The sequence below is a fragment of the Triticum urartu genome, chromosome 7A (genome assembly GCF_056163025.1).
Source record: "Triticum urartu cultivar PI428250 chromosome 7A, HENAU_Tu73, whole genome shotgun sequence".
In the NCBI taxonomy this organism is placed as follows: domain Eukaryota; kingdom Viridiplantae; phylum Streptophyta; class Magnoliopsida; order Poales; family Poaceae; genus Triticum; species Triticum urartu.
This window is the reverse complement of record NC_141879.1, coordinates 657,993,223-658,003,049: the sequence shown is the minus strand read 5'-3', so window position 1 is coordinate 658,003,049 and position 9,827 is coordinate 657,993,223.

The window sequence follows — 9,827 nt, the reverse complement described above, 5'->3', positions numbered from 1 at the left end:
AGAAGGTTCCTCCAACTCAATCCCAATTAAAGTAATTAACAACCCAACAATATTAAGTTAAAAGTGATGAGATACTTAAGATACTCCAAGTACTAGATACTCAAGATGTCCATAACTGGGGACACGGCTAACCATGATTAGTTTGTACACTCTGCAGAGGTTTGCGCACTTTTCCCCACAAGACTCGATCGCCTCTGTTGAATTTTCTCGCACTACATGATGTTTGAGAAACGGATGACCGAGACACAGTCTTTCAGAAACATTAACTCTCTACTCCGGGCAGACCATACCAAACCTACAACCCACTACCTGCTGATCCACCTCTTCAAGAGCTTCACGTAACTTACTCAACTATGCTAGAGCCCATAATATCTTGTTGTTGCACACGGAAGTTTCTACCATGAATAATCTTATGATCCATTTGAGCCTGGGTGGCGGTCCATAGGAAAATCACACGGAACCTCGGGATTTCCAAAAATACAGGCAACACTGGGTACTCCAGGTGCCTCAATCCACCCAGATGTGTATTTAAGTTGCCACCTTAAGTTGAACCATTAATTTACAATCTCACATCTATCATGGATTTCACTCACCCAAACCACGTCTACAAGCATAGCATAGCAATATAAGCAACGCATAGAAGTAACTCCCAAGGGTTTGAATATAACAGGGCAATAGGTTCTACCTCATCAACTACTTCCCAACCCACAAGTTAAATCACATCCTAACCATGCAATGTTTGAGGATTGGAACTAATGCATAAAAACTGGGTGATAAAGGGGTATGATCAAAGTGTTACTTGCCTTGCTGACGATCCGCGAAACCTAGGGACTCCAAATAACACGCTTCGCACTCCGGGAATTCTATCGCAACAAACAATAGCATACATAAGAAATCAAGCAAAGAAGCAAGGGTAAAACTCAAATAAGAAGATCTAACCAGAAAGTTCAACTTAAGAACTCCGGTTTGCAAAAAGAATCAAATCAAACGGAGCAACGAAACTCAAACGGTGAAGAAAACAAGATCCGTTTACTAATCTGGACCTAGGTCAAATTTTATAGTAGCAAAAGCTTGTTCAAGTCGGTTAAACAGAAAGAGGGTCTCGAGATGAAGATCTAGGCACTTGAATCGCCTGATTCCGACAAACGAGCGAAAAGATAAACTAGAACGAAAATCGGATCAAAAATCGCGATCAAAAATAACCGCGGAAAAATCCGATAAAAGAAAACTAACAAACAAGCTAACGAACGAGCGTTCGTTGTCTGTAACTAACGAGCGAAAACCGTTCGTTAAAACGAACGTACGGACGAACGTCCATTGAAAAGAAAAACCGGGAAAAACTAGCGAACCGATCAAAAAAACGAACTAGGGTTTTCTTAAAAAACCGAATCGTTTTTTTTAAACCGGCGGCTACCTCGTCGGTCCGGCGAGACGCGGCGGCGACGGCGGGGCGAGGCGGCGGCGAGGCGCAGCAGCGGTGGCGGCGAGGCGCAGCAGCGGCGGCGGCGCGGGAGCGGCGACGACGGCGAGGCGCGGCAGGGGGCGGGGCTGCGACGGCGGTGGTGGGTGGTGGTAGCGGTGGGGGGGGCTGGGTATATAAAGGGGAGGGGTGACATGGGGAGGGGGCAAGGAGACGGCGCGCGGGGGAGGCGGGCCGGCGGCTGGGCTTCGGCCCAGTTAACCACTGCGCATTTTTTTAAAATAAATTCCGCCGAAACTACAAAAATCCTAGAAAATAAAATAAAAATCGAAAAATGCCAAAAAAAATCACCATCTAAATGAAATATTTAGAACGAGATGAATATTTTCTTGGCCCTAAAATGCAATTTTGAAAACGTGCAATTTTGTTTCGAATGCAAACAAAATTGCAATAAAATCCAAATAAAAACAAATATTTGATTTTAATATTTTCCTCCAATATTTCAATTATTTTGGAGAAGTCATATTATCTCCTCTCATATATTTTAATATGAAAAAATTTCGAAGAGAGAAATAATTAAAACCAAAATCCTCATTTCAAAATTTGATAAAATCAAATTTGAAAACCGGGGAAATCCCCAACTCTCTCCGAGGGTCCTTGAGTTGCTTAGGATTTTGAGGATTGCGAGACGAAATGCAATAAAATATGATATGCAAGAATGATCTATGTATAACATTCCAAATTGGAAATTTGGGATGTTACAGTATTGTTGCCATCGAGGATAACAAGATGGGGTTTTTATCATATTGCATGAATTTATCCCTCTACATCATGTCATCTTGCTTAAGGCGTTACTCTATTTTCATGAACTTAATACTCTAGATGCATGCTGGATAGCGGTCGATGAGTGGAGTAATAGTAGTAGATGCAGGCAAGAGTCGGTCTACTTGTCTTGGACGTGATGCCTATATACATGATCATACCTAGATATTCTCATAACTATGCTCAATTCTGTCAATTGCTCAACAGTAATTCGTTCACCCACCGTAAAATGCTTATGCTCTTGAGAGAAGCCACTAGTGAAACCTATGGCCCCCAGGTCTATCTTCATCATATTAATCTTCCAATACTTAGTTATTTCCTTTGCTTTTATTTTACTTTGCATCTTTATCATAAAAATACCAAAAATATTATCTTATCATATCTATCAGATCTCACTCTCGTAAGTGACCGTGAAGGTTTGACAACCCCTTATCGTGTTGGTTGCGAGGAGTTATTTGCTTTGTGCAGGTACGAGGGACTCGCGCATAGCCTCCTACTGGATTGATACCTTGGTTCTCAAAAACTGAGGGAAATACTTATGCTACTTTGCTGCATCATCCTTTCCTCTTCAAGGAAATCCAACGCAGTGCTCAAGAGGTAGCATTGTCGCTCTCTAGCTAGTCGCTTCCCAGTCTCTTTGTAGCCTTCACTTGTACTAAGCAGGAATACTGCTTGTGCATCCAATTCCATAAAACCCAAAATTTATTTCATATGAGTCCACCATACCTTCCTATATGCGGTATCTACTTGCTGTTCCAAGTAAATTTGTATGTGCCATACTCTAAACCTTCAAATGAAATTATGTTTTGTATGCTCGAATAGCTCATGTATCAACTAGGGCTATCTATATCTTCCATGCTAGGCAAGTTATTCTCAAGAGGAGTGGACTCTGCTCCTCACTCACGAGAAAATGGCTGGTCACCGGGATGCCCACTCCCATGCTCAAACCAAATCAAAATAATTGCAAACAAAACTCCCCCGGGATTGTTGTTAGTTAGAGGCACCCATTGTTTCGGGCAAGCCATGGATTGATGCTTGTTGGTGGTGGGGGAGTATAAACTTTACCATTCTTCTTGGGAACCGCCTATAACGTGTGTAGCGTGGAAGATATCAAGATCTCTCGGTTGTTATGTTGACAATGAAAGTATACCGCTCAAAATATTATTCATCTCTATTTCAAAACCGAGCTCTGGCACCTCTACAAATCCCTGCTTCCCTCTGCGAAGGGCCTATCTATTTACTTTTATGTTGAGTCATCATCCTCTTATTAAAAAGCACCAGTTGGAGAGCACTGCTGTCATTTGTATGCATTACTATTAGTTTACACCGAGTATGACTGTCACTGGATCTCTTTTACCATGAATTACAATTTCTAGTCAACCCTTGATATTTAGGGGTGCTCTGCATTTATGATTTGTAGTCTCAGAAAGGGCTAGTGAGATACCATCTTGTTATATCATATTATGATTGTTTTGAGATAGTGTTGTCATCCGAGATTTATTATTATTGTTGGCTAGTTGATTATGCCATTGATATGAGTAAACATAAGACCTAAATGTTATTGTGAATATGGTTAGTTCATAATCTTTGTTGAAAACTTGAATGCTAGCTTTACATATTTACAACAACAAGAACAAACAGAGTTTGTAAAAGTTTTTCTTTATCACTTTCAGTTTGTCAACTAAATTGCTTGAGGATAAGCAAAGGTTTAAGCTTGGGGGAGTTGATACGTCTCCAACGTAACTACTTTTCCAAACACATTTTCCCTTGTTTTGGACTCTAACTTGCATGATTTGAATGGAACTAACCCGGACTGACGCTGTTTTCAGCAGAATTGCCATGGTGTTATTTTTGTGCAGAAATAAAAGTTCTCGGACTGACCAGAAAATCAACGGAGAACATTTTTGGAATATATAAAAAATACTGGCGAAAGAATCAAGGCCAGGGGGCCCACACCTTGTCCACGAGGGCGGGGGCGCACCCCTTGCCTCGTGGGCCCCCTGGTGCTCCACTGACCTCAACTCCAACTCCATATATTCACGTTCGGGGAGAAAAAAAATCAAGGAGAAGGATTTATCGCGTTTTACGATACGGAGCGGCCGCCAAGCCCTAATCTCTCTCGGGAGGGCTGATCTGGAGTCCGTTCGGGGCTTCGGAGAGGACAATCCGTCGCCATCATCATCATCGACCTTCCTCCATCACCAATTTCATGATGCTCACCTCCGTGCGTGAGTAAATTCCATCGTAGGCTTGTTGGACGGTGATGGGTTGGATAAGATTTATCATGTAATCGAGTTAGTTTTGTTAGGTTATGATCCCTAGTTTCCATTATGTTCTGAGATTGATGTTACTGTGACTTTGCTATGCTTAATGCTTGTCACTAGGGCCCGAGTGCCATGATTTCAGATCTGAACCTATTATGTTTTCATGGATATATGTGAGTTCTTGATCCTATCTTGCAAGTCTATAGTCACCTATTATGTGTTATGATCCGTTAACCCTGAAGTATCCCGATTATTGTCACTTCGGGGTTAACGGATCATAACACATAATAGGTGACTATAGACTTGCAAGATAGGATCAAGAACTCACATATATTCATGAAAACATAATATGTTCAGATCTGAAATCATGGCACTCGGGCCCTAGTGACAAGCATTAAGCATAGCAAAGTCATAGCAACATCAATCTTAGAACATAGTGGATACTAGGGATCAAACCCTAACAAAACTAACTCGATTACATGATAAATCTCATCCAACCCATCACCGTCCAGCAAGCCTATGATGGAATTACTCACGCACGGCGGTGAGCATCATGAAATTGGTGATGGAGGATGGTTGATGATGACGATGGTGATGGATTCCCCTCTCCGGAGCCCCGAACGGACTCCAGATCAGCCCTCCTGGGAGAGTTTAGGGCTTGGCGGCGGCTCCGTATTGTAAAACGCGATGAATCCTTCTCCCTGATTTTTTCCCTGAAAGTGAATATATGGAGTCAAGGTTGAGGTCGGTGGAGCGTCAGGGGGCCCACGAGGCAGGGGGCGCGCCCAGGGGGGTAGGGCGCGCCCCCACCCTCGTGGACAGGTGGAGGCCCCCCCTTACATGGATTCTTCTTCCAGTATTTTTTATATATTCCAAAATAATTCTCCATTGATTTTCAGGTCATTCCGAGAACTTTTATTTCTACACAAAAATAACACCATGGCAATTCTGCTGAAAATAGCGTCAGTCCAGGTTAGTTCCATTCAAATCATGCAAGTTAGAGTCCAAAACAAGGGCAAAAGTGTTTGGAAAAGTAGATACGATGGAGACGTAACAACTCCCCCAAGCTTAAACCTTTGCTTGTCCTCAAGCAATTCAGTTGATAAACTGAAAGTGATAACGAAAAACTTTACAAACTCTGTTTTCTCTTCTTGCTGTAAATATGTAAAGCCAGCATTCAAGTTTTCAGCAAAGATTATGAACTAACCATAGTCACAATAACATTTAGGTCTCATGTTTACTCATATCAATGGCATAATCAACTAGCGAGCACTAATAATAAAGCTCGGATGACAACACTTTCTCAAAATAATCATGAGATATGATATAACAAGATGGTATCTCGCTAGCCCTTTCTGAGACCGCAAAACATAAATGCAGAGCACCTTTAAAGATCAAGGACTGACTAGACATTGTAATTCATTGTAAAAGAGATCCAGTCAAGTCATACTCAATGTAAACTAACAGTAATGAATGCAAATGACAGCGGTGCTCTCCAACTGGTGCTTTTTAATAAGAGGGTGATGACTCAACATAAAAGTAAATAGATAGGCCCTTCGCAGAGGGAAGCAGGGATTTGTAGAGGTGCCAGAGCTCGGTTTTGAAATAGATACGAACAATATTTTGAGCGATATACTTTCATTGTCAACATAACAACCAAGAGATGGCGATATCTTCCACGCTACACACATTATAGGCGGTTCCTAAACAGAATGGTAAAGTTTATACTCCCCCTCCACCAACAAGCATCAATACATGGCTTGCTCGAAACAACGAGTGCCTCCAACTAACAAGAGTACCGGGGGAGTTTGTTTGCAGTTATTTTGATTTGATTTGCATAAAGCATGGGACTGGGCATCCTGGTGACCGGCCATTTTCTTGTGAGTGAGGAGTGGAGTCCACTCCTCTTGAGAATAACCCGCCTAACATGGAAGATACGGACAGCCCTAGTTGATACATGAGCTATTCGAGCATACAAAACAGAATGTTTATTTGAAGGTTTAGAATTTGGCACATACAAATTTACATAGAACGGCAGGTAGATACCGCATATAGGAAGGTATGGTGGACTCATATGGAATAACTTTTGGGGTTTATGGAGTTGGATGCACAAGCAATATTCCCGCTTAGTACAAGTGAAGGCTAGAAAGAGACTGGGAAGCGACCAACTAGAGAGCGACAATAGTCATGAACATGCATTAAAATTAATCAACACAGAATGCAAGCATGAGTAGCATATAATTCACCATGAACATAAATATCGTGAAGGCTATGTTGATTTTATTTCAACTGCATGGGTGAACATGTGCCAAGTCAAGCCACTCGAATTGTTCAAAGGAGGATACAACCCTATCATACCACATCACAACCATTTTAATAGCATGTTGGCACGCAAGGTAAACCATTATAAACTCCTAGCAAATTAAGCATGGCATAAGCAACTATAATCTCTAATTTTCATTGCAAATATGTTTCATTCATAATAGGCTGAATCAAGAACGATGAACTAATCACATTTACAAAAACAAGAGAGGTCGATTTCATACCAGCTTTTCTCATCTCAATCAGTTCATCATATATCGTCATTATTGCCTTTCACTTGCAAGACCGAACGGTGTGGATAATAATAATAGTGCACGTGCATTGGACTAAGCTGGAATCTGCAAGCATTCAATAAATGAGAGAAGACAAGGTAATGTGGGCTCTTTGTTAGATCAACAATAATGCATATGAGAGACACTCAACAATTTCATCAAGGTCTTCTCCTCTCGACCCCCAAAGAAAAAGAAAAGAAACAAAACTATTTACACGGGAAAGCTCCCAACAAGCAAAAGAAGAACGAGAAATCTTTTTGGGTTTTATTTTTAATCACTACTACTACAAGGATGGAAAGTAAACTAGCTAAAAGCTACAACTAGTTTTTTTTTTGTTTTTCTTAAGGTTTTTCAAAAGCACAAGAAGAAAGCTTAAAAGGAAAATAAACTAGCATGCATGATACAATGAAAAAGTATGAGCACCGACAACTGGCATGAGTGTGTGAACATGAATGTAATGTCGGTGAGAGATACGTACTCCCCCAAGCTTAGGCTTTTGGCCTAAATTGGTCTATGCCCATGGATGGCCTGGTGGATATCCAAAGTTGAAGCTGGGGTCATACTGAGATGCATCAGCTACTGCTTGAAGAGCTGCAGCTAGGAGGCGAGCTGCCCCCGTCCTCCTCTCGTACTCGTTCACCTCCTCCCTCGTTATAACATATCTCCTTTTTGCCTGAAAGTCAAAGAAAGTAGGAGCAGGGAGAGCGATGTGATAGGTGCGTCGTCTGTCAAAGATTAGTCGGTACTAGAGGCACTGATCGTTCCTCTCAACAAACTGATGATGAACCATGCCATTATAATCTAAATAAGCAGGAGGCAACTCAATATCATACCCACGTATGGGTATCTCAAGAAAAATCAGCTAAATGGGTTGCATAAATTTCACCGAAGAAATCTCCATTAATACTATTATTATGCAACCTACGTGCAACAATGGCCCCCAAGTTATATTGTCTATCTCCTAATAAAGCACTCTTGAGAACACTTAGGTCGGGAACACACATGTGACATGCTTCATCCTTACCATTAATGCATCTACCTATGAAGAGAGCAAAATAGTGTATGGCAGGAAAACGAATGCTCCCTATGGTAGCTTGTGTGATTTCCCTAGATTCCCCCACAGTTATACTAGCAAGAAAGTCTTTATATTCAGATTTGCGAGGCTCACTAGCACTACCCCAATGTGGGACTTTACAAGCAGTATTAAAATCTTCTAAGTCCAGGGTATAAGATTTATCATAAAGATCAAATAGGACAGTTTGAGAATTGCGTGATGATGTAAACTTAAATCTTCTCACAAATGAATCAGTTAAGTAGACGTATTGCCGGCACTTATCTGCCTCGAAGCTCTCCAAATTAGCATTACGCACATATGCGTAAATTCTTCCTTGATGCATGCCCGAACCATGAAATCCTCTGACAGCCATTCACAAGTCCGCACTTGAGCCTCCCTTGGTAGTTCATTGTCCGGCTCGCGTATTGCGGGCCTTGGGCCTTGCTTCCTTGAGGAATGATAATCCCCAAGTGTAGGGAATCATCATAGCAATTCCCAATGGTGGAAGTGATAAGTATGGATTGTCGAACCCACAAGGAGCTAAAGGTAAGATCAATATTCTCTCAAGTCCTATCTGCCACTGATACGACTCTACGTACACCGAACGTTTTCTTCCAACTAGAAACGAAAAATAAAACTACGTTGTGGGTATGAAGTGGATAACTTTGCATGATATCGGAGAGCTAAAATATGAAAGTAGGTGCTGTTATCATAAAGTTAGAATATATTACTAAATATTATAAATAGCGAGTGTGGAATAATGGTGGATCGGTGTGCGGAATTGTCCGAGGAAATTGTTAACAAGACCGATAGTCGTCATTGCAATTTCATATGAGGGAGAGGCATAAGCTAACATACTTTCTCTTCTTGGATCATATGCACTTATGATTGGAACTCTATCAAGCATCCGCAACTACTAAAGATCATTAAGGTAAAACCCAACCATAGCATTAAAGTATCAAGTCCTATTTATTCCCATACGCCATGTCCCGCTTATTCGTGTTTGTGTTTCAGTCACTCACGCAACGCAGACAATAAGCAAACCATGGACATATTGCAACACCCTACAGCGGGAATCCCTCACGCTTGCGCGACACGGAGGGTACCATAGGACAGCACCAAAGTAAAACATACAACTCATACCAATCTAGATCATCAATCAACCCAAAGACAAAGGATATCTACTCAAAACATCATAGGATGGCAACACATCATTGGATCATAATATGTGGCATAAAGCACCATGTTCAAGTAGGGATTACAGCAGGGTGTGGGAGAATGGACCGCTGAGGGAGTCCTGGATTAGGGGGTCTCCGGACAGCCGGACTATCTCCATTGGCCGGACTGTTAGACTATGAAGATACAAGATTGAAGACTTCGTCTCGTGTCTGAATGGGACTCTACTTGGCGTGGAAGGCAAGCTAGGCAATACGGATATCGATATCTCCTCCTTTGGAACCGACCTTGTGTAACCCTAACCCTCTCCGGTGTCTATATAAACCGAAGGGTTTTAGAACGTAGGACAACAACCACAACATACAATCATACCATAGGCTAGCTTCTAGGGTTTAGCCTCTCTGATCTCGTGGTAGATCTACTCTTGTACTACCCATATCATCAATATTAATCAAGCAATACATAGGGTTTTACCTCCATCAAGAGGGCCCGAACCT